Genomic DNA, 26,267 nt, shown 5'->3' on the forward strand with positions numbered 1-26,267 from the left:
ACTAAGATCGAATTGTACTACACCAGGGCTGTAGTGGAGCAGGTTGAGAGCTTCAAGTTCCTTGGAGTCCACATCACCAACAAACTAACATGGTCCAAGCACACCAAGACAGTTGTGGAGACTGAAAAGATTTGACATGGGTCCTCAGATCCTCAAAAAGTTCTACAGCTGCACCATCGAGAGCATCCTGACTGGTTGCATCACTGCCTGGTATGGCAACTGCTTGGCCTCTTACTGCAAGGCACTACCGAGGGTAGTATGTACAGCCCAGTACATCACAGGGGCCAAGCTTCCTTCATTCCAGGACCTCTATACCAGGCAGAGGTGGAGGAAGGCCCTACAATTGTCAAAGACTCCAGCCACCCTAGTCATAGACTGTTCTCTCTGCTACCGGACAGCAAGCAGTACCAGAGCACCAAGTCTAGGACCAAGAGGCTTCTAAACAACTTCTACCCAGAAGCCATAAGACTCTTGAACAGCTAATCAAATGGCTACCCAGACTATTTGCATTGCCCCCACGCACGCTGCTGCTACTACTACTACTACTCTCTTATCTATGCATAACCACTTTAATAACTCTACCTACATGTACACAATTACCTCGACACCGGTTCCCCCACATATTGACTCTGTATATTGCTCCGCTATTGTTAAACACATTAAACACAACGTAAGAGCACTTTATAGTAGATTTGATAAATTCACATAAAATTGACAAACAAAAAACATGTAGTACATTACAAGGTCACGGTTTGTTTTAGGCAGCATTGTTACTATTTTCCTGAACAACCGCGTCTTTATTGTATCATTCCAATCAAAAAACGACTGTATTTCCCGTTCACACTGTAGTAACAGACCGAGTGGGCGCCGCCATTTTACCAGCTCGTTAATTGTACACAAAACCAATATCATGCAACAAAAAATCTCAAATAAATGGATTCTTTATGAAATGACCTTGAGAAAAATTTACATCCACTCAGACAAACCCAAAGTCTCTAGCTATGTGACTTGTAAAATAGTTTACCACGTTCTTCACTCGGTTTGACACAGAAATTACACATCAAACCTTTACCAAACGTGATAATACCTTAATGGATTTGTTACCTAGCATGGAATGACATGTTCTTTCGATATTGTAAGATTTAAACGCGCTATTACATACCTGTAGTAGTAAATTGAAACGGAAACACACAACGGTTATTTTCTTGACTGCACCGTTCCGGCGCTTTCTTTATTCTGAAGAATGGCGCACGCCTGCCGGGTACTTCCTGTCCTCTACTACCACAGTAGTGCATTCTGGGATCCTTGGGATGACCCTTACCCCATTACATGAGAAGGGGATAGATGCTGCTGCCGTCGCCTCCTCAGTGGTGTAAACTAAAGTACTTAAGTAAAAAATTCTTTAAGAGATGACAAAAGCAGTTTTCTTTAAAAAATAAATTAATATTTATTTATAGCACATGCTTAGAGCAAATGCATGTCTAACTAAATGTAACTCCAAAGGAACTCTAATTAAAGGGATAGTTCAATCAAATTACAAATGTACACATTGGTTTCTTCACCCTGTATACAATCCCAATAATGTGCACGTCAGCAGTGAAGTTCTCATGATGGAAGACTTTCAGTACACCAGTGTTCCCCAATCCTGGTCCCAAAGGGGTGTACATGTATGTTTTTGCCCTAGCACTCACATACCTTATTCAGTTCAAAGGCTTGAGTTGCTTAGTTGAATCCAGTGTGTGAGTGTTAGGGCAAAAACAAAAAAGCACACCCCTTTGGGTCCCCTGGACCAGGATTAGGGTACACTGCAGTACATAGTAAAAAAGTGTGATGATGCAATAATAATTTGTCATTTTCATATCATCATCATCATCACACTTTTTGCTTTGTACTGAAAGTTGTTGAAAACGTGATTGCAGTGTACTAATGAACAAAATACTACAATAAAGTTTTTTGTGTGAAACATCCTTTCATAGAGCCTACCACTCCATTAAAGGAGTAGTTTACTATTTTACAACTTGAAGTCCTGTATGTAAGATTACTTGATTGGTATTCAGGGGACTAGGTACAGTATGTACTCAGGAGATGAATCTCTGATCTTAGCAGCGCCATTCTTACACCTCCACGTAATGTCACTGTGGTTCTGCAATGTTTCCAGATTTTTTCCTGTAGGTTATTTTGTCTAATAAACCTGGGTCAATGGAAACCTGTCTACTGATGCCATCTCTGGATCCTGCAGTGCAAACTAGGCTCCACTGTCACAATCAGGACGCAGTGACTGTAGATTTAGAGTGTGGAAAGAGAGAGGCAGGCTGGGTTTGTCCTCACTGTCAATCTGTCAACTCTGAATAGAATCTGAGATCAACTTCCTGGTCCTCCCCTGTGCATGCTACACCCCCTCTCATTGTTACTGTATGTATGAACACATTTTGAACAATGGCTGCCTAAAATGCTGTGGTGCTTACTAACACAATAGGAAATGTTGTGGTAGATGTGGACCATCACAGGTGAGTTCACAGCTCTTTCACTCTGAGCATTCATATCAATGACTCACCCTCGAATGGACCATCAGTACCACAGTTCTACAATACTATTTACATAATCAACTGCATTTCAACAGCCTGACCCTCAATATAGTCCCAGCAGTACAGTATAGAAGGGGCAGACGGAGCGGTCTTCTGGTCAGGCTCCGTAGACGGGCACATCGCACACCGATCCCGAGCATACTACTTGCTAATGTCCAGTCTCTTGACAACAAGGTAGACGAAATCCGAGCAAGGGTTGCCTCCCAGAGAGACATCAGAGATTGTAACGTTCTTTGTTTCACGGAAACATGGCTCACTCGGAATACGTCATCAGAGTCAGTACAGCCACCTGGCTTCTTCACACATCGCACCGACAGAAACAAACATCTCTCTGGTAAGAAGAAGAGAGGGGGTGTATGCCTTATTATTAACGAGACGTGGTGTGATCATAACAACATACAGGAACTCAAGTCCTTTTGTTCACCTGACCTAGAATTCCTTACAATCAAATGCTAACCACATTATCTACCAAGAGAATTCTCTTTGTTTATAATCACAGTCGTGTATATTCCCCCACAAGCAGACACATCGACGGCCCTAAAAGAACTTCATTTGACTCTATGTAAACTGGAAACCACACATCCTGAGGCTGCATTTATTGTAGCTGGGGATTTTAACAAGGCTAATCTGAAAACAAGGCTCCCTAAATTTTATCAGCATATCGAATGCGCGACCCGGCTGGCAAAACCCTGGATCATTGTTATTCTAACTTCTGCGACGCATATAAAGCCCTCCCCCGCCATCCTTTCGGAAAATTTGACCACGACTCCATTTTGTTGCTCCCAGCCTATAGACAGACACTAAAACAGGAAAAGCCCGTGCTCAGGTCTGTTCAACGCTGGTCCGACCAATCGGATTCCACGCTTCAAGATTGCTTCGATCACGTGGACTGGGATATGTTCCGCATAGCGTCGGACATGAACATTGATGAATACGCTGATTCGGTGAGTGAGTTTATTAGCAAGTGCATTGGTGATGTTGTACCCACAGCGTCTATTAAAACATTCCCCAACCAGAAACCATGAATTGATGGCAGCATTCGCGCAAAACTGAAAGCGTGAACCACTGCTTTTTTATAAAAAAAAATATTTTACCTTTATATAAATAGGCAAGTCAGTTAAGAACAAATTCTTATTTTCAATGACGGCCTAGGAACAGTGGGTTAACTGCCTGTTCAGGGGCAGAACGACATATTTGTATCTTGGCAGCTCAGGGATTTGAACTTGCAACCTTTCGGTTACTAGTCCAACGCTCTAACCACTAGGCAAGGTGACCGGAAACATTACCGAATACAAACAGTGTAGCTATTCCTCCGCAAGGCAATCAAACAAGCTAAGTGTCAATACAGAGACAAAGTAGAGTTGCAATTCAACGGCTCAGACACGAGAGGTATGTGGCAGGGTCTACAGTCAATCACGGACTACAAAAGGAAATCCAGCCCCGTCGCGGACCACGATGTCTTGCTCCCAGACAAACTAAACAACTTCTTTGCTCGCTTTGAGGACAGTACAGTGCCACTGACACGGCCCACTACCAAAACCTGCGGGCTCTCCTTCACTGCAGCCAACGTGAGTAAAACATTTAAACGTGTTAACCCTCGCAAGGCTGCCGGCCCAGACAGCATCCCCAGCCGCATCCTCAGAGCATGCGCAGACCAGCTGGCTGGTGTGTTTACGGACATATTCCATCAATCCTTATACCAGTCTGCTGTTCCCACATGCTTCAAGAGGGCCACCATTGTTCCTGTTCCCAAGAAAGCGAAGGTAACTGAGCTAAATGACTATCGCCCCGTAGCACTCACTTCTGTCATCATGAAGTGCTTTGAGAGACTAGTCAAGGATCATATCATCTCCACCCTACCTGACACCCTAGACCCACTCCAATTTGCTTACCGCCCCAATAGGTCCACAGACAACGCAATCGCAATCACACTGCACACTGCCCTAACCCATCTGGACAAGAGGAATACCTATGTAAGAATGCTGTTCATCGACTACAGCTCAGCATTTAACACCATAGTACCCTCCAAACTTGTCATTAAGCTCGAGACCCTGGGTCTCAACCCCACCCTGTGCAACTGGGTCCTGGACTTCCTGACGAGCTGCCCCCAGGTGGTGAGGGTAGTTAACAACATCTCCACCCCGCTGATCCTCAACACTGGGGCCCCACAAGAGTACGTTCTCAACCCTCTCATGCACTCCCTGTTCACCCATGACTGCGTGGCCATGCACGCCTCCAACTCAATCATCAAGTTTGCAGACGACCCTACAGTGGTAGGCTTGATTACCAACAACGATGAGACGGCCTACAGGGAGGAGGTGAGGGCCCTCGGAGTGTGGTGTCAGGAAAATAACCTCACACTCAATGTCAACAAAACAAAGGAGATGATCGTGGACTTCAGGAAACAGCAGAGGGAGCAGCCTCCTATCCACATCGACGGGACAGTAGTGGAGAAGGTGGAAAGTTTTAAGTTCCTCGGCGTACACATCACGGACAAACTGAAATGGTCCACCCACACAGACAGCGTGGTGAAGAAGGCGCAGCAGCGCCTCTTCTACCTCAGGCGGCTGAAGAAATTTGGCTTGTCACCAAATACATTCACAAACTTTTACAGATGCACAATCGAGAGCATCCTGTCGGGCTGTATCACCGTCTGGTACGGCAACTGCTCCACTCACAACCGTAAGGCGCTCCAGAGGGTATTGAGGTCTGCACAACGCATCACCGGGGGCAAACTACCTGCCCTCCAGGACACCTACACCACCCGATGTCACAGGAAGGCCAAAAAGATCATCAAGGACAACAACCACCCGAGCCACTGCCTGCTCACCCCGTTATCATCCAGAAGGCGAGGTCAGTCCAGGTGCATCAAAGCGGGGACCGAGAGACTGAAAAACAGCTTCTATCTCAAGGCCATCAGACTGTTAAACAGCCATAACTAACATTGAGTGGCTGCTGCCAACATACTGACTCATCTCTAGCCACTTTAATAATGAAATAATTGATGTAATAAATGTATCACCAGCCACTTTAAACAATGCCACTTTATATAATGTTTACATACCCTACATTACTCATCTCATATGTATATACTGTACTCTATACCATCTACTGCATCTTGCCTATGCCGTTCAGCCATCGCTCATTCATATATTTTTATGTACATATTCTTATTCATTCCTTTACACTTGTGTGTATAAGGTAGTTGTTGTGAAATTGTTAGGTTAGATTACTTGTTAGACATTACTGCATGGTCGGAACTAGAAGCACAAGCATTTCGCTACACTCGCATTAACATCTGCTAACCATGTGTACGTGACAAATAAAATTTGATTGGATTTGATATTAAGCTTTAACAATGGGGTGTTGAAAGGGTTTGCAAGTTGGAAGGCCACCTCAATACAAGAATGAATGTCCCATGTAGTGGCACGATTGTTTGGTCACCTCACTAGACCGCCATTTTGGTTGCTCCCTGTTTCACTAATCTATCCTCTATCCTTATTGAACCATATTGAAATAACATTGTGCAGTCAAACCAAGTGTATTCATAATTTTGTTTTCAATTGTGTGCTCTCACTGAGTGCACTTTCATTGAGGGAGTTTTATTACACTGGCCGAGGTTGAACCGGGAAATGCCCACGTCACGTCAATGGGAAAAAGCAGGGAGGGAGGAGCTCCCATTTCAAATCAAACAGTAATCTTTGCCGCTCTGTCAAATGTTCCACACTCACAAAAAGCTTATTTCTCTCAAATGTTGTGCAACATCCCTGTTAGTGAGCATTTCTCCTTTGCCAAGATTATTGTAACATAGGCACAGGGAGTCAGGAAATACGTGCGGTTAGATTGCTTTCAGAATGCACTGCAAATAGCATATATGCTCAGTCTAACTGTGCATCTCTGCTCTAAGGTTAACTTAATTTAATGCTAAGACATAGATTGTAAGATATTAGCTCCTTGTTCCTCAGCCTCTTAATAATTGCATAACGCTAAACCTAGACACTTGCATCTTATTCTGAGTGGTGACGAAAGGTTCGCAACCTTGGCTATGCCCACTGGATACGATTATAGGTCTATAGCATTCACATAGTAATGGAGTCAGATTGATGAATGTAGTTTATTATTATTATATTAAACATAATGTCTGGATCATTTCCATCCACCTACATAATAGTGACTCATCCCGTTGATGGGATTTTCTGTTTTTTCCAACTTCAATATCAGTTATTGTTAAATCTTGGTTCAGTAGTTTTTTCTAAGAGATTGTCAGTTGTATAGGTTTTCTGCAAGGTTTTGTATAGCTTATCTATCATATTAATATCATTTTCTGACTCAAATAGAACTCCCTCAAGATTGCTGTGATGTCCAAAAGATTTCAAATCAACATTGTGATATAAAACCTTTAAGTTGAGTGTATTTGAAAATATCTACATTGGTCATTCCAAAATTGCTTTTTAGAGCTGTCACCAAGATACATGTATTTCCTATTACCAAGTCTTTTACAGTTTCTATGCCTTTAGTTTTCCATGTGGACCAATTTATCGATGAATTCTGAAACGCTATCCAGGGATTGTTCCATAAATCAAATCAAATTTGATTCGTCACATGTGCCGAATACAACAGGCACCTTACCGTGAAAAGCTTACTTACAAGCCCTTAGCCAACAATGCAGTTCAAGAAATAGAGTTAAGAAAATATTGACTAAATAAAATAAAAGTATAAAATAAAATAAAGTAACACAATAAAATAACAATAACAAGGCTATATACAGGGGGTTGTGTTTCTAGCACAGGAGGCTGCTGAGGACAGAACGGCTCATAATATTGTCCGGAACGGAGCAAATGGAATGGCATTAAACACCTGGAAACCATGTTTCATGTATTTGTAACATTCCACTAATTAACAGTGTCCACTAATTCTTGTGGTTTCTAGGGAGTGATATTGTTTCTTGTAGAATACGTTTCATCTTCTTCCATATTGTTATAGTGTTCTTAACTATGAAGTTATTAATGTTCTTAGCTTTTGAATATAAACACGTAAAATATTCTGGGGATGAACATGCACATCTTCAATATGAACCAGGCACCCATTGTTCCTCTTTAGTGCATTTAACTATATTTCGCAAGTAAAAGCCCTGAGTAGTGAGTTGATACAATTCCAAATCTGGAAGGTTAAAACTACCCTCAGATTTAGGAAGATGTGAAACTTTCCTTTTTATTCTATGAATTTTATTTGTCCATATACAGTCTTATGACAGAGTATACTTTTTAAAGAATGTGGGGTAATTGCTATTATGGAGAATAAATACTAAAACTTTGGGAGCCATGCCATTCTTTAGAGGTTTATTCTACCTGTCAGATTGGGAAGATTATTCCATTTAATTACATCTGCTGTCATATTGTTAAGTAATGGAATAAAGTTATCTATAGTGTTTTGTTATTTGTTGTCACCTATTAAGCATCCAAAGTATTTCCCATTTTGTGGTCCAATATTGGTCAGGTATATCAGGAGATCATCTGTAAATAAGTTTATTTTATATTCACGTTTACCAATACTGATACCTGTTACGTTTGGGTCCTGTCTAATTCTTTCTGCAAGCGGTTCAACTGCCTGCGCAAACAGGAGGGAGAGGGGACATCCCTGTCTTGTGCTCCTTTATACAACTATTTAATCAGATAATATATTTGTGTATATTTTAGCTTTCTGACATTAATACAATCTTTTTAGAACATTTCTTTTTTCTGCTCAAATTTTAAGTTTCCAAAGTTTTGAATAGAAAAGGCCCTTCAAGACAGTCAAAAGCCTTTTCGGCATCAACCACCATTTTTGATAAATCTATATAGTTTTTTTGCATATTGTATTAAACTGAAATGTGTTTTTGCTTGTCTATTTTTAATAAACTCTGTTTGATAGATATGTTAAGTCTGGTAATACTTTTGCCATTCTTATAAGCTTTATTATTTGATCATCACAGTTTATTAAACTTGTGGGTCTATAATCAGTAGGGGACTCTCCAGATTTTCCTGAATTTAATATAACTGAAATTGTTTGATACATAACGTGTTGTCATTGGAGTAAATTGGGCCGCTACTTTGTCCCAGAATGTCAAATAAAATTCTATGGGAAAGCTGGTGCTTTCCATACCTGGTGCTTTTCTTCACGCGAATGTTTAACAGTGTCTAATATTTACTTTTTGGTGATTTCTTTGATTCTTTTTTTGCTGATAGTTGAGTCTAAGAAGGCTGTAGATCAGTCCAACTGTTATTTCATTCTGATTGATATAGATTTTCATAGAAGCTTTTTAAACTGATATTAATAGTGCTATTTGTTTTATAATTATAACTAGTTTTACATGTTTTTGTTTTATGAGGGCTGTGACTGGCTATTGAGATTGACTGTAGGCCTAGGTTGGACTTGAGACACCCCATTAGAAAATCTGGATTTTGAGTTTTTTGTAGAAGGGTCTGCTCAGTGTAATGGTAAATAAGACCCTATTAGTTGGTAACGCTGTTGTGACAAGTTTAGAGACAATGGAGTTTGCAAGGCTCCCATCGCACTTGTCTGCTCAAGCAGCATAATTATTTGGTTTGACTAAAGCTTGTATTTTGGTTAAAGATAGCTCTGTTAACATATACACCGACAGTAGATATGCGTTGTAGTGCATGATTTTGGAACATTATGGAAGAATAGAGGGTTTTTGACTTTCTCTGGAAAACAAATTGTTCACAGTAAGCTTGTGTGCTGTCTGTTGGAGGTTGTTCAACTCCCCTCATTAACCTCAGTGATAAAGTATCAGGCCCCCTCCTACAGATGGCAATAGTTCCAGCTCCCACCAACTTTTTCTCTGTTAATGATATCGTTGCTTTACAGGCTACGGCTGATGCTTCAGATAAACACAAGTGGGCTGGGTGCTGTCATAAGGACGCCTCGGGTGTATGGCTGGATGAGTGGAGCAGACCTGCCATGCCCCGTTGTACATTCCACTTCCTCACAAAATTGTCACATGGTCAGGATCATGTGTCTAAAGGAGGAATGGTGGATCTTGTAAATAAATATCGGTGTACAGTAGGTTTTACTGTTTTTGCAGAACATTTCTGCAAGAAATGTTTGATTTGTTTGACTAACAATGATGGACGCGGCCTTTCAATATCCCCCGCATCCCATCCAAGGCCTGAAGGACCCTTCGAGCACTTAATTGAGTTGATCCTTGTGGAGGAATAATTATTGTTTGGTGGTTGTTGACATATTTTCTAAATGGATTGAAGCTTTGCCTTGCAGGAGAGCCACAGCGGCTGTTGTGGCGAATGCACTCATGAGAGAGATCAAATCAAATAACATTTTATTGGTGTCACGTCCTGACCAGCAGATGGAGCTGTTGTTGTAGTTTTGGGGTCAGGACGTGGCAGTCTTGTGTGTGTGATTGTTCTGTGTTGGTCTTGTGACTCCTGATCAGGAACAGCTGGGGATCGTTGTTCCTGATTGGGAGTCATATATGTAGGAGTATGTTTGTCACTTGGTTTTGTGGGTAGTTGTTTTTGCACTGCGTGTTGTGTGCCTGCAAAACTGTTCCTGTCTTATATATTGTTTGAATTGTTCAGTGGATGCTCTACTCCTTTATTTTAATTAAAGATGAGTATTCACATACCTGCTGCGCCTTGGTCCATTTTTACAGAAGACAGCCGTTACAGAACTACCCACCAAAGGACCAAGCAGCAGAAGAGGAGGAAGCCACAGGAGAAGAAAATGGAAGAATGGACCTGGCAGGACGAAAGAAAATTCTGGGCGGACAAGTTAAGGGAGCTAAGGGAACCCGAGAGGCAGCCCCAAGAATTTTTTTTGGGGGGGCACACGGGTAGTTTGGCCAGGCCAGGGAAGAGCCGTAAGCCAGCTACCCGTGACTACAGGGAGGTGCGTACGAGGTGGAGGGCGCCATGTTACGCTGAGGTGCGCACCATCTCGCCTATACGGACGCACAGCCCAGTGCGCCCAGTACCAGCGCCCCGCAGGTGCCAGGGCAAGGGGAGCATCGAGCCGGAAGGGGTGATGCCAACCCTGCACTCAAGACCGCCAGTGCGCCCTTTCGGTCCGGTGTTTCCCGCTAGACACACTAGCATGGAGGTGCGTGTCTCCAGGCTGGTACGTCCAATACCTGCCCCACGCATCAGGAGTCAACAGTCGTCATCAGAGCTGCCCGCCAGTCAACAGTCACCAGAGCTGCCCGCCAGTCAACAGTCACCAGAGTTGCCCGCCAGTCAACAGTCGTCAGAGCTGCCCGCCAGTCAACAGTCGTCGGAGCTGCCCGCCAGTCAACAGTCGTCGGAGCTGCCCGCCAGTCAACAGTCGTCGGAGCTGCCCGCCAGTCAACAGTCGTCGGAGCTGCCCGCCAGTCAACAGTCGTCGGAGCTGCCCGCCAGTCAACAGTCGTCGGAGCTGCCCGCCAGTCAACAGTCGTCGGAGCTGCCCGCCAGTCAACAGTCGCCGGAGTGGCCGGACTGCGCTGAACTGCCGGAGTGGCCGGACTGCGCTGAACTGCCGGAGTGGCCGGACTGCGCTGAACTGCCGGAGTGGCCGGACTGCCCTGAACTGCCGGAGTGGCCGGACTGCCCTGAACTGCCGGAGTGGCCGGACTGCCCTGAACTGCCGGAGTGGCCGGACTGCCCTGAACTGCCGGAGTGGCCGGACTGCCCTGAACTGCCGGAGTGGCCGGACTGCCCTGAACTGCCGGAGTGGCCGGACTGCCCTGAACTGCCGGAGTGGCCGGACTGCCCTGAACTGCCGGAGTGGCCGAACTGCCCTGAACTGCCGGAGTGGCCGGACTGCCCTGAACTGCCGGAGTGGCCGGACTGCCCTGAACTGCCGGAGTGGCCGGACTGCCCTGTTCTGCCGGAGTGGCCGGACTGCCCTGAACTGCCGGAGTGGCCGGACTGCCCTGTTCTGCCGGAGTGGCCGGACTGCCCTGTTCTGCCAGAGTGGCCGGACTGCCCTGTTCTGCCAGAGTGGCCGGACTGCCCTGTTCTGCCAGAGTGGCCGGACTGCCCTGTTCTGCCAGAGTGGCCAGACTGCCCGGTTCTGCCAGAGGTGCCCGCCTGCCCTGATCTGCCAGGGTGCCCGGCCTGTCAGGATCAGCCCGAGTGGTCCTCCTGCCCTCCGGTCCAGCCCGAGTGGTCCTCCTGCCCTCCGGCCCAGCCCGAGTGGTCCTCCTGCCCTCCGGCCCAGCCCGAGTGGTCCTCCTGCCCTCCGGCCCAGCCCGAGTGGTCCTCCTGCCCTCCGGCCCAGCCCGAGTGGCCCGCATGCCTTCCGGCCCAGCCCGAGTGGCCCGCATGCCTTCCGGCCCAGCCCGAGTGGCCCGCATGCCTTCCGGCCCAGCCCGAGTGGCCCGCATGCCTTCCGGCCCAGCCCGAGTGGCCCGCATGCCCTCCGGCCCAGCCCGAGTGGTCCTCCTGCCTTCCGGCCCAGCCCGAGTGGCCCGCATGCCTTCCGGCCCAGCCCGAGTGGCCCGCATGCCTTCCGGCCCAGCCCGAGTGGCCCGCATGCCTTCCGGCCCAGCCCGAGTGGCCCGCATGCCTTCCGGCCCAGCCCGAGTGGCCCGCATGCCTTCCGGCCCAGCCCGAGTGGCCCGCATGCCTTCCGGCCCAGCCCGAGGGGCCCTCCTGTCCCCCGGCCCGGCCCGAGGGGCCGTCCTGCACCGGAGCCACCTCCAGGATAGGTGGGTTGGGGAGGGAGGGTGTAGCACAGTGCCGTCGTTGACGGCAGCCACCCTCCCTTCCCTCCCTTATTGTTTAGGGGTTATTGTTTATGGGTTTTGTTGGGGATTTTGTTTGTTGGTGTTTTTTCGTTGTTAGGTGCATTCCGGGGTCTGCACCTTGAGGGGGGGGTACTGTCACGTCCTGACCAGCAGATGGAGCTGTTGTTGTAGTTTTGGGGTCAGGACGTGGCAGTCTTGTGTGTGTGATTGTTCTGTGTTGGTCTTGTGACTCCTGATCAGGAACAGCTGGGGATCGTTGTTCCTGATTGGGAGTCATATATGTAGGAGTATGTTTGTCACTTGGTTTTGTGGGTAGTTGTTTTTGCACTGCGTGTTGTGTGCCTGCAAAACTGTTCCTGTCTTATATATTGTTTGAATTGTTCAGTGGATGCTCTACTCCTTTATTTTAATTAAAGATGAGTATTCACATACCTGCTGCGCCTTGGTCCATTTTTACAGAAGACAGCCGTTACAATTGGTCACATACACATGGTTAGTAGATGTTAATGCAAGTGTAGCGAAATGCTTGTGTTTCTAGTTCCGACAGCAACAAGTAATCTATCAATTCCACAACAACTACCTTGTACACACAAATGTAAATAGATGGAATAAGAATATGTCCATATAAATATATGGATGAGCGATGGCCGAGCGGCATAGGCAAGATGCAATAGATGGTATAAAATACACTATATACATATGAGAGTAATGTAGAATATGTAAACATTATTAAAGTGGCATTGTTTAAAGTTACTAGTGATCCATTTATTAAAGTGGCCAATGATTTGAGTTTGTATGTAGGCAGCAGTCTCTCTGTGTTAGTGATGGCTGTTTAACAGTCTGATGGCCTTGAGATAGAAGCTGTTTTTCAGTCTCTTGGTCCCAGCTTTGATGCACCTGTAATAACACTTAAGATTTTCTGGGCTAATGATGTAAGAAATAATACATAAAAAAACAAAATACTGCATAGTTTCCTAAGGATTTGAAGCGAGGCGACCATCTCTGTCGGCGCCATCTTAGGAGATGGGGTCTGCCGTCAAAAATGTATTCTGGCAACGGTCGGCATTTCGTAAATAAGATTTTTCAATCCTTGTCAGAGGCTTTGCAGATTGATTTGAGAACTCATTGTGTCTATCATCCCCAATCTGCTGGTGCGGTCGAAAGGGTGAACCAATCTCTGAAAACTAAATTAGTCTAATTGATTGGTGAAACAAGGCTGACATGGGTGAAAGTGCTTCCATTGGCACTGATGAGTATGAGAGGCAGATCCCACAGTCACTGGTCTCTCTCCACACGAGGTGCTGACTGGCCATCCTATGCGAATGACAAATGCACATTTCGCCCAGAACAGGTTGTCCCTGCAAGGGATGGAGGAAGACATGGTTGAGTATTGTGTCAACCTTAACAGTATTCTTAAGACTCTTTACCCCCGGGTGAAGGCTTCTTTGCCAGATCTAGCAGGTGGAACTGAACACTGTTTTAACACAGGTGATTTTGTGGTGGTGAAGGACTTCAGGAGAAAGAGTTGAAAGGACCCCCCTGGAGAGGCCCGTACCAAGTTCTTCTGACCACCCCCACCACGGTGAAGGTTGCTGAGAGAGATACCTGGATCCACGTGTCGCACTTCAGACGAGTTCCTGATCCAGAAGACGATGGGCCCTCGCCAGTTCCAGTGGTGCAATGTGGCCCTCCTCTGCATTAGCACAGGAGTGCTAATGAGAACAGTAGGTTGTCCCCTTGTGGGAACCTGACAGAGGGTAGAAGGAGCCCTGAACGAAAGGAACCGACGCTGGTCCGGAGCAGTGACCCAGAAGCAGATGGTCATCGTGGAAAGAGATGATCACAACAATGAGGGCAATTTGTTTCATCTAGAGCAGAAAAGGTTGCTAATCTTACATCTGGACAAAAGGGTGTTGAGTTTGGGGTTTAGGGCCAGTTAAGATAGGAGCAGGTTTACCGCTGATGGGAGTTCTCATAGGGGTAAATCTGTCTATGCAAATGGCCTTACCATTCTTAGTGGCAATGTCACTTAACCCTGACCCCATGACATTCTCTGCATTGTACAAGCATACAGGCCCACCGCCGTTTGCTAGGCCAGATAATACTTTATTCCCACTCATTTCAGTAGCAGGAGTGATGACAGCCCCTTGGTGTATTAGAGGAGAACCGAGGAAATCATTTGGGTGAACTGGAATGGAATTGTACAATGCCGACACTGGGGAACCTTATAATGTTAGTTATGGTATTTCAGTCTATAATGTTATTATCCCTTTCAGAGGAGCTCCGAATGGAACCTATTGGTTGTGTGGAAAAATGGCTTACTAGAGCATTCCATGGAACTGGGGAGGGACATGTACTGTAGGGTTTGTGGTGACAGCTGTAAGAACCGTTCAGAATAATGAGAGGGATCTGAAGGCTTCGTTCACAGACTACAGACCTCCTGGAATGAGGAGAGATAAGAGATCTCTAGCTGGCATCACTCACACTCAGGCGCCTGCCTCCAGGTTCTTTGCAGTGTTTTTTCCTGGGTATGGAGTTGCATATGCGTTAGATCAAATTCGAGACATCTCTAGACACAGAGAGAAAATTGGCAATGCTACTCGAAATGCCCTGGAAGAATTAAATTGGGAAATGAAAGCATTGCATAAGTTAGCTCTGCGAAACAGAGCAATCATTGGTGATGAATGTTGTACTTTTGTCTCAAATCACCCTTCTAATGTGACTGAATACAGTGCCACTGTTGCTAAAAGGTATGGAAACAATGGATAACACAGAGATGCATTCACTTCTGAATCTACAGATCCCTTGTGTATGTATGTATGTATGTATGTATGTCTGTATTCTTTTTATACACACACACACACACACTCCAGTTGGTTATAACTTTTTGATTGTAGATTTTAGCTTTATTATGATTTATTATGAAATAGCTCAAATCCAAATGCTTACTTTAACATTTAATTATTGTTATCGCACAAGTGACAAAAGGATGGAATGTAATGAATGAAATGCATCTTATCTTTGGTGTAATAAACAAGCCTTGGTTCCTACCTGTGTCTGGTCAAGAGAGGGGTAGGGCCCCCTCCGGAGGAACATCTAGCCGAACGCCCAGAATATGTTCTTTAAGTTAAGATAGAGACGGAGCCAGTCACATGTGTGAACCGATCCTATGAATAATGTTGATGTAGGTTTAGATAGCAGTATACAAGACTATGTAAGGAAGGCCATTCTAAAGTTTTCTTCAGACCGGTACTTATGCATCTACGTTTGACTGTGACCTCCCCAGCTTGCTGACAAAGTGATTCATTTAATATTGACTTTGTCCTGTGTATGAATTCCCACAACAGTGAAGCAGAAAAATACCTGAAATGAGCATCACAGAGATACATTTGACCTTATGCACTAACAAGCTTTTTCAATATACGCAGCTTTGTCACCGTGTACAGTACTGTAGCTTTATTCATCTACTGTACTTCAGTCAACATGTTCTCACAGAGATACATATTATATCCATGACTTACAGAGAGACATATTATATCCATGACTTATAAACATAGAGAGACATATTATATCCATGACTTACAAACAGAGACATATTATATCCATGACTTATAAACAGAGAGAGACATATTATATCCATGATTTATAACCAGAGAGAGACATATTATATCCATGACTTACAAACAGAGAGAGACATGTTATATCCATGACTTATAAACAGAGAGAGACATATTATATCCATGACTTATAAACAGAGAGAGACATATTATATCCATGACTTACAAACAGAGAGAGACATATTATATCCATGACTTACAGAGACATATTATATCCATGACTTACAAACAGAGACATATTATATCCATGACTTATAAACAGAGAGAGATATATTATATCCATGACTTACAGAGAGAGACATATTATATCCATGACTTATAAACAAAGACATATTATATCCATGACTTACAAACAGAGAGAGACATATTATATCCATGACTTACAAACAGAGATACATATTATATCCATGACTTACAGAGAGAGACATATTATATCCATGACTTACAGAGACCTGGAAGCGATAGAAGCGCACACCTGTTTAGGCGAGGTGCTGGCTAGCAGAGTAGAACACTCGAAAAAGGAGAGACCCACACTTTAGAAGCTCAGACGCAATCATTTAATTACCTAATATACAACGTTTCCACAGACAAGCTGTCTTCATCAGGGTATAATGACAAACACTCTGGGTCACTAGTTTATATAGTGTCAAAGGACACACACAGGTGTCTGTAATCATGCCCAGGTGTGCCGATATCATTGGTTTATTCTCAGATATAAAAATAACATGCTAAAAACATGAATGAGAGCATACGATCATAGATACAATTTTGCTACATAGGCCTACAAACATTTACAATGAATAGCACAATCACAAGAATGGCTTCAGATCAAAGTCTACGTTGAGACCGAAGGGAGCAAGGGTCTTTAAATGAAAGATCCAGGCAGCCTCTCGTTTTAATAAATTGTCAGTGTCACCCCCTCTCCTAGGGAGGGTGACATGTTCGATGCCGATATAACGTAGGGACGAAATCGAGTGGTTCGCTTCCAAAAAGTGGATTTCCTGAACCCAATGGTGCTACGATGCTCTGAGATTCACACTTTTAATTCACACTTTGTTTTACCCACATAATTTTTACCACAAGGAAAAGTTAAGAGACACAAGCAAAAACTCTTTCAAAAATGTAGAAGCCTATACACCTAATAATTTGTGATCTGACATGCTGTATTGTATGGAAACTGTAGGCTACTAACAACAGCAGCTGCAAAATCCAGCTTACTATTACCCTGGCCAGAGGGACAGGGTCAACAAAGCAGTAATGTTGTGTATTGTATATACAGTATTTCACTTCAAACTGTTTATTTCATTTAATTATACACAAGAGAGGTTGCCGAGCATGAATTCATGTACAAACATTTTTCATTACATTTGTGTAATTTAGCAGATCTGTGGATAAGAGCGACTTACTGGACAAATAAGGGTTAATTGCCTTGCTCAAGGGCACAATGACAGATTTTTCACCTAGTCAGCTTGGGATTCAAACCAGTGACCTTTCAGTTACTGGCCCAACACTCTTAACCGCCAGGCTACCTGCCACCAGATCAATTAACTTCAATACAGTTATTCAAATACATTCATCAATGACTCAAATAATACATCCAGTATTAAAATACAATTTAATAAACACAAGTAGATTCATAGACTGTTTATCATTAAACACAAGTTATATAGTAATATAAAATAATCCACCAAAACTGACGCTGAAAACTGATCATCATCAGCTTGTTCCATATCCTCCCACAGATGCAGATTGAGATCTGGTGACTCGGCAGGCCACTGCAGTAAGATGATTTCACTGTCATGTTCTTGGAACCATTCCTGGACAAGCCTTGTGGCATGGGGCATAATCCTGCTGAAAAAATCTATTTGCAGATGGATACACTGCTGCCATGAAGAGATGCACCTGATTGCCAATGATGTTTAGACATCCTGTAGCATTCAAACATTGTTCATCTTTTATCAAGGGGCCCAATGTGGGCCCTGAAAACACACCCCAGCCATCACACCACCAGCCTGCAATGCTGACACACGGCATGGATGCATATAGTTGTGTAAAGTAATGAAGTCCATTTTTTTTGAAGAACTACTTAAGTCGTTTTTGGGGGTATCTGTACTTTACTATTTATATTGTTGACAACTTCTACTTTTATTTCACTACATTCCTAAAGAAAATAAAATATTTTTTCTTCCAGTGTCCAGTGTTTTCATTCCTTAGCCCACCGCAGTTTCTTGTTTTTTGATGAAAGCAAATGGGGATCCATAATAAATACACCACAAATACATCATTAAGGACCATAGCTTTTCACCTGGATTCACCTGGTCAGTCTATGTCATGGTGTCCTTAATGTTTTGTACACTCAGAGTATGTTGTGTCTACCAGCTCAATCCCACAGAAAACTTCAGAGGGAAGCAGCACCACCCAGTCAACCATCAGACTCCATTGTGAGACGTCTCACAGAGGATATTCAACCCTAAGTTAGTTTCTAATGTAAAGTTATTGAGATTAACAAAACTGACAAGGTGCACACTGATCAGTAAAGTAAAGAGAGGCTAACATGCTATAACGCTCCCTTTCCTCTGCACAGTTCTCTCACAGTGAGAAACTATAGGATTACAATAGTGTTTTACACTTTCTTCACTTGATCCAATTCAACGTTGCCAATTTTTTAATGACATGATACTTAAGTGGAGTGTCTAATCTTAGCTGGTCTTAGAGAAATGAGGCTTCTCTCCTTTATGTATACATTGGTGTCTTTTTAAATGGCCCAATCTGTAGAATCTCTTCTCACAGTCAGTGCAGTGATAAGGCTTCTCTCCTGTGTGTATACGTTCATGTCGTTTTAAGTTACACAGTAGAGAGAAACTCGCCGCACAGTCAGAACAGGAGTAAGGCTTCTCTCCTGTGTGTATACTTTCATGTCGTTTTAAGTTACACAGTAGAGAGAAACTCGCCGCACAGTCAGAGCAGATGTAAGGCTTCTCTCCTGTGTGTGTTCTCTGATGAACTTTTAGCCTAGTTGATGTTGGGAAGCATTTTACACACTCAGAGCAGGAGTACGGCTTCTCTCCTGTGTGTGTTCTTTGATGAATTTTTAGCTCAGTTGATGTTGTGAAGCATTTTCCACAGTCAGAGCAGGAGTAAGGCTTCTCTCCTGTATGTTTTTGTTCATGCGTTTTTAAGTGGCCCGGTCGAGAGAAACTCTTTCCACAGTCAGAGCAGGAGTAAGGCTTCTCTCCAGTATGTATATGTTGGTGTATTTTTAAGTGGCCCAGTAGAGAGAAACTCTTTCCACAGTCAGAGCAGGAGTAAGGCTTCTCTCCTGTATGTTTTTGTTCATGTGTTTTTAAGTGGCCCAGTCGAGAGAAACTCTTTCCACAGTCAGAGCAGGAGTAAGGCTTCTCTCCTGTGTGTATGCATTCATGTCGTTTTAATTTGCACAGTAGAGAGAAACTCGCCGCACAGTCAGAGCAGGAGTAAAGCTTCTCTGTGTGTATACGTTCATGTCGTTTTAAGTTGCACATATGAGAGAAACTCGCCCCACAGGCAGAGCAGAAGTAAGGCTTCTCTCCTGTGTGTGTTCTCTGATGAACTTTTAGCTTAGCTGATGTTGTGAAGCATTTTATACAATCAGAGCAGGAGTAAGGCTTCTCTCCTGTGTGTGTTCTCTGATGAACTTTTAGCCAAGTTGATGTTGTGAAGCATTTTACACAGTCAGAGCAGGAGTAAGTCTTCTCTCTTGTGTGCACTCTCTGATGAACTGTCAGAGCCTTGGATGTGGTGAAATTCTTCCCACCGTCAGTATAGGAATACCGATTCTCTCCTGGGTGTATTTTGAGGTGTATTTTTAGCTTTGACAGAAATGGGAAAACCTCCTCACAATGTGGGCAGTGGTGAGACCTCTTAGCTCTGTGATCTTCCTGTTGTTGATCTCTGGATGTAGAGAAAGTCTCAACACGGTGTCCTGTGTGAACAACATCAGAAGAAACAGACAGTTGGTGTGATATACATGTCAATCACATGTATTTTATGTAGCCCTTATTACATCAGCAGTTGTCACAAAGTGCTTTACAGAAACCCAGCCTCAATCACCAAAGAGCAAGCAATGCAGGTGTAGAAGCAAAGTGGCAACGAAAAACTCCCTAGCAAGCAGGAACCTTGGAAGAAACGTAGAGAGGAACCAGGCTCAAAGGGGTGGCCAGTCCTCTTCTGGCTGTACCGGGTGACATACGTATTCATATCAGTAGGCTGTACAATACAAAAGGGAATAAAACTATTCTAAAAGTGGGTAAAAGTCGTGAACATTATGAGCCATATCATCCTCCACTCACTATGACAAGGGTTTGTAACGAGGCTGTATCACATCCGGCCGTGATTGGGAGTCCCATAGGGCGGCACACAATTGGCCCAGCATCGTCCGGGTTTGGCCGGGGGTAGGCCGTCAATGTAAATAATAATTTGTTCTTAACTGACTTGCCTAGATAAAAAAAAGGTTAAAAAAAAGAAGAGTAATTTCATATAACTGTAAAACACTGGCAGTTTGTCTACTTCACTTCTTTAGTCTACTCTCTGATCACTCCAGATAACCCAGTGAATAAAACAAAATGCTGGCAATACTGGTATGCAAGTCTGAGTAGCATGAAATAACATCTACCTTCTCATTGAAACAGTTCATCATGAAACAGTTCTACTGCAACTTTTCATGCACAGTGGGAAGTTGGAATGAACAGCAAACTTCGTCAGATACAACCTGCTTTTACCATGAGAAACAGATGTCCCAATCTTCTCCGCCTCTTCTTCATCTTTAATGTTGACATTCAGCTCCAGTGTTTGACTGCAGTCTTCCAGCTTCACTGATGCCATCTCTGTATCCTGCAGTGCAAACTGGGCTCCACTGTCACAATCAGGACCCAGTGAATGTAGGTTTGGACTCAGTGTGGAAGGAGAGAGGCAGGCTGGGTTTGTCCTCGCTATTGATGTTACCGGCCTCAGACTTAATTCTAGTCGTCCTGTAGTAACAATGAATAACAGACACAAAAAGTTAGTCTTGATAGTTCTGGCACATTATTCTCTATTACAATATATTGTATTTTTTCTTGTTCAATTATCTAAATCAGTGCTTGACTTGGACTGAAATAGTTGTCGATACTCATTTTGGGTCGCGGTACTGTTTATATTTAGATGCAGGAGCTCCACAATACTGTTGAGGTAATATTCTATAAGAACATGAGCTCAAGCAGTAGAAAATTGAGGTGCCGGTTCTCAGCTCCAGTGAGCTCCTGTCCATCTCATGTCAATAGATCAGGTAGGTAAGCATTGACAACAAAACATGAATTTATTCAAATTAGACAAAGTACACACTACACAACGTAACTAAACTTAACCTATAGTAGATTTATTGGATTGACATAAATTAATAAATGACTCAAAAACCATTTAGTACAAGGTTGCAGTATGTTTTAGGCAGCACTATGTAATAACCTTGTCTTCACTGTATTATGTCAATCAAAAACCAATTGTATTTCCTGTTCACATCATATTAACATTTATAGACAAAGATAGAAACTGAATGAGTCTGAATATTACTACATAAAATTGTCTCTCTTTGACGGAGACAGAGTGGGCGCCGCGGTTTTCCCAGCTTGTGAATTTTACACAAAACCAATAACATGCAAAACGAACTCAGAAATCTCAAATAAATGGATTATTTATGAAATGACATTGAGAAAATTATGTACATCCACTCAGACAATCCCAAAGTCTCTAGCTATGTGGCTTGTAAAGTAGTTATCACGTTCTTCACTTTTTTGACACAAAAATAACACATCAACCCTTTACCAAATGTGATAATACCTTAACGGATTTGTTACCTAGCATGGTATGACGTGTTCTTTTGATATTAGGAAGTTTAACCCTGCTATTACATACCTGTATTAATAAATAGAAACTGACACAAATGTTATCTTCTTAACCTCTCTGGGCTAGGCGGGACGAATTCGTCCCACCTACGTAACAGCCACTTGCAGCCTGTGGCGCGATTTTCAAAACCTTAAAAATCCTATTACTTCAATTTCTCAAACATATTACTATTTTACAGCTATTTAAAGACAAGACTCTCGTTAATCTAACCACACTGTCCGATTTCAAAAAGGCTTTACAACGAAAGCAAAACATTAGATTATGTCAGCAGAGTACCAAGCCATAAATAATCAGACACCCATTTTTCAAGCCAGCATATAATGTCACCAAAACCCAGAAGACAGCTAAATGCAGCACTCACCTTTGATGATCTTCATCAGATGACAACCCTAGGACATTATGTTATACAATACATGCATGTTTTGTTCAATCAAGTTCATATTTATATCAAAAACCAGCTTTTTACATTAGCATGTGACGTTCAGAACTAGCATACCCCCGCAAACTTCCGGGGAATTTACTAACAGTTTGCTAAATTACTCACGATAAACGTTCACAAAAAGCATAACAATTATTTTAAGAATTATAGATACATTACTCCTCTATGCACTCGATATGTCCGATTTTAAAATAGCTTTTCGGATGAAGCACATTTTGCAATATTCTAAGTACATAGCCCGGCATCACAGGGCTAGTTATTTAGACACCCACGCAGTTCAGCCTTCACCAAAATCACATATCCTATAAGAAAAATGTTCTTACCTTTCTTGTTCTTCGTCAGAATGCAGTCCCAGGACTTCTTCTTCAATAACAAATGTAGGTTTGGTCCCAAATAATCCATCATTATATCCAAACAGCGACGTTTTGTTCGTGAGTTCTAGACACTATCAGAATGGTAATCCATGGTCACGAGCATAGCGCATGGCGTGACAAAAAATGTCTAAATATTCCATTACCGTACTTCGAAGCATGTCAACCGCTGTTTAAAACCAATTTTTATGCCATTTATCTCGTAGAAAAGCGATAATATTCCGACCGGGAATCTGCAATAAACTAAACAGCCGAATTAAAATACTCCACGGGGGCTAATCGCGCACGCGCCTCACTCCATTGTCACCTAATGGGACACTTGAATAAGATGATAATCTGTTTCAGCCTGAGGCTGCCTCGTCAACCTTCATGATTTTCCCGCGTCCTGAGAGCCTATTGGAGCCCTGGGAATTGTCACGTTACAGCTAAGATCCTTACTTTTCAATAAACAGATGCAAGACGCACGACTCCTTGTCAGACAGGCCACTTCCTGCATGAAACCTTGTCAGGTTTTTGCCTGCCAGAGGAGTTCTGTTATACTCACAGACACCATTCAAACAGTTTTAGAAACTTTAGGGTGTTTTCTATCCAAACCTGAACAATAATATGCATATTCTAGCTTCTGAGTTGGTGTAGGAGGCAGTTAAAAATGGGCACATATTTTTTCCAAAATTCTCAATACTGCCCCCTAGCCCAAACAGGGTTATCTTCTTAACATCACAGTTCTGCCGTTTCTTTATTCTGAAGAATGATGCCTGCCTGCCCAGAACTTCCTGTTCCCCCACTACCACAGTGCAGCCACAGAACAATGAGACAGATATTTCACCAGATGTATAAATGTGAGGCATCCGCTTAGCGTTTCCACTCACTACCAAATCTGGTAGTGAGAGGAAGCCCACTGGCCGGCAGTGGGAGAAGATGGAACGAGATGGATTTTGGCCGACATTCTGTAAATGTTCTAATCAGTGAAACATCTGATCATAATATAGTTCTGTTCCCAAAACTAAAATCTGTTATGAACAGAGTGGACTAAGTTTTGTAGACTAACTTTTGCAAAGGGTATTTTTTTTAATTGCGTTGTTCAGAAGGAATGTAAAGGTGAATTGAGTTATAGCACACGAGCGTTTCAGAGGAGGCGGTGCCTAACAGAAATATGCAGATGTGTGCTAGAACGCGTCAAATTGGATCTCGGTAGCTGGTGCTTGGCTCTGCCCGCTATGACTCATCTGTTCCCATCGGAAACAACTGGTTGTGGCCTATCTTTGGTGCAATCGTCCATGCATTCAGGGATCCTTGGGATGGCCCTACCTCATTATATGAGAAGGGCGGTGCTTAATTTGAGCCGGATCCTCCAGCACCTCTCAGTTTTGCAGTCTTTGTTCCAGAAACCATTTGCCAGGGTCAGGTAGACTACAGATGAAGTTGGAAGTTTACATACACCTTGGCCAAATACAATTAAACTCAGTTTTTCACAATTTCTGACATTTAATCCTAGTAAACATTCCCTGTCTTAGTTCAGTTAGGATCACCACTTTATTTTAAAAATGTGAAACGTCAGAATAATAGCAGAGAGAATAATTTATTTCAGCTTTTATTTCTTTCATCACATTCCTAGTGGGTCAGAAGCTTACATACACTCAATTAGTATTTGGTAGCATTGCCTTTAAATTGTTTAACTTGGGTCAAATGTTTTGGGTAGCCTTACACAAGCTTCCCACAATAAGTTAGTCCCACAATAAGTGGATAGAAAACACTCTAAAGTTTCTAAAACTGTTAAAATAATGTGAGTATAACAGAACTGATTTGTCAGGCGAAACCCCGAGGACAAAACATCAAGGAAAAACAAAATTGAGGTCATAGGATTTTCCAATGGTTTTCTATAGGATACCCTTATTATTAGGAACCTGGTTGCAGTTCCTATGGCTTCCACTAGATGTCAACAGTCTTTAGAAATTGTATGATGTTTTTCTTTTGAGAAATGAAGTAGTCCTATTCATTGTCAGTGTCACTCCAGGTGGACTCTACTGTTTTGGTGAGCGTGAACAGGAGCGTGCTCCATGTTGTTTTTATCCGGTATTAGTAACAATTTATTCCGTCTTAAATTGTATTGATTATTTACGTTTTAGGGTACCTGAGGTTGGATTAGGAACATTGTTTGAAATGTTTGGACCAAGTTTACATGTAACTTATTAGATACTTCGTAGGCATGTTGGGTGAGTTTAAATCGGTGTATTTCTTAGTCAAACGCGCCAAATAAATGGCCATTTTTGGGACATAATCGAACAAAAGGACAATTTGTGATGTTTCTGGGACATTTTGGAGTGCCAACAGAAGATGATCTTCAAAGGCATTAATTATATCGCTATTTCTGACTTTTGTGGTGCACCTGCCTGGTTGAAATATATTCTTAATGGTTTTGTATGCGGGGCGCTGTCCTCAGATAATCGCATGGTTTGCTTTCGCCGTAAAGCCTTTTTCAAATCTGACACAGCGGCTGGATTAACAAGAAGTTAAGCTTTATTTTGATGTATAACATTTTCAAGAATGTTAAAGATTTGAATTTAGGATTTTTGAATTTCGCGCTCTGCAATTTCACCGGATGTTGGCCAGGTGGGACGCTACCGTCCCACGCACCCTTGAGAGGTTAAGCCATTTTGCCACAACTTTGGAAGTATGCTCGGGGTCATTGTCCATTTGGAAGACCTTTTTGCTTAAATATATCCACATAATTTTCCACCCTCATGATGCCATCTATTTTGTGATGTGCACCAGTCCCTCCTACAGCATGATGCTCCGACCCCCGTGCTTCATGGTTGGGATGATGTTCTTCGGCTTGCAAGCCTCCCCCTTTTTCCTCCAAACATAACGATGGTCATTATGGCAAAACAGTTCTATTTTTGTTTCATCAGACCAGAGGACATTTCTCCAAAAAGTACGATCTTTGTCCCCATGTGCAGTTGCAAACCGTAGTCTGGCTTTTTTATGGTGGTTTTGAAAGGCCGCCTCTTGCTGAGCGGCCTTTCAGATAATGTCGATATAGGACTCGTTTTACTGTGGATGTAGATACTTTTGTACCCGTTTCCTCCAGCATCTTCACAAGGTCCTTTGCTGTTGTTCTGGGATTGAGTTGCACTTTTCACACCAGAGGAATGTTCATCTCTAGGAGACAGAACGCGTCTCCTTCCTGAGCGGTATAACAGCTCAGGAAGCTCATGGTGTTTATACTTGCGTACTATTGTTTGTACAGATGAACGTTGTACCTTCAGGCGTTTGGAAATTGCTCCCAAGGATGAACCAGACTTGAAGTCTACAATTTTTTTTCTGAGGTCTTGGCTGATTTCTTTTGATTTTCCCATGATGTCAAGCAAAGAGGCACTGAGTTTGAAGGTAGGTGTTCAAACACATCCACAGCCTCACCACCAATTGACTCAAATGATGTCAATTACACTATCAGAAGCTTCTAAAGCCATGACATCATTTTCTCCAAGCTGTTTAAAGGCACAGTCAATTTAGTGTATGTAAACTTCTGACCCACTGGAATTATGATAGTGAATTATAAGTGAAATAATCTGTCTTTAAACAATTGCTGGAAAACTT

At 43.1% G+C, this 26,267-nt stretch overlaps 1 protein-coding gene and 1 pseudogene across 1 annotated transcript in view; one reads left to right on the forward strand and one right to left on the reverse strand.

Annotated features, from left to right (window-relative positions):
- The window catches only part of LOC106600648 (zinc finger protein 239-like), a 289,371-nt gene that overhangs the window by 225,586 nt on the left and 37,518 nt on the right, over positions 1 to 26,267 (forward strand). The window lies entirely within an intron of this gene.
- Positions 1 to 26,267, reverse strand: part of LOC106600652 (zinc finger protein 883-like) — a 56,428-nt pseudogene that overhangs the window by 15,363 nt on the left and 14,798 nt on the right.

The sequence above is a fragment of the Salmo salar genome, chromosome ssa17 (genome assembly GCF_905237065.1).
Source record: "Salmo salar chromosome ssa17, Ssal_v3.1, whole genome shotgun sequence".
Taxonomy (NCBI): Eukaryota; Metazoa; Chordata; class Actinopteri; order Salmoniformes; family Salmonidae; genus Salmo; species Salmo salar.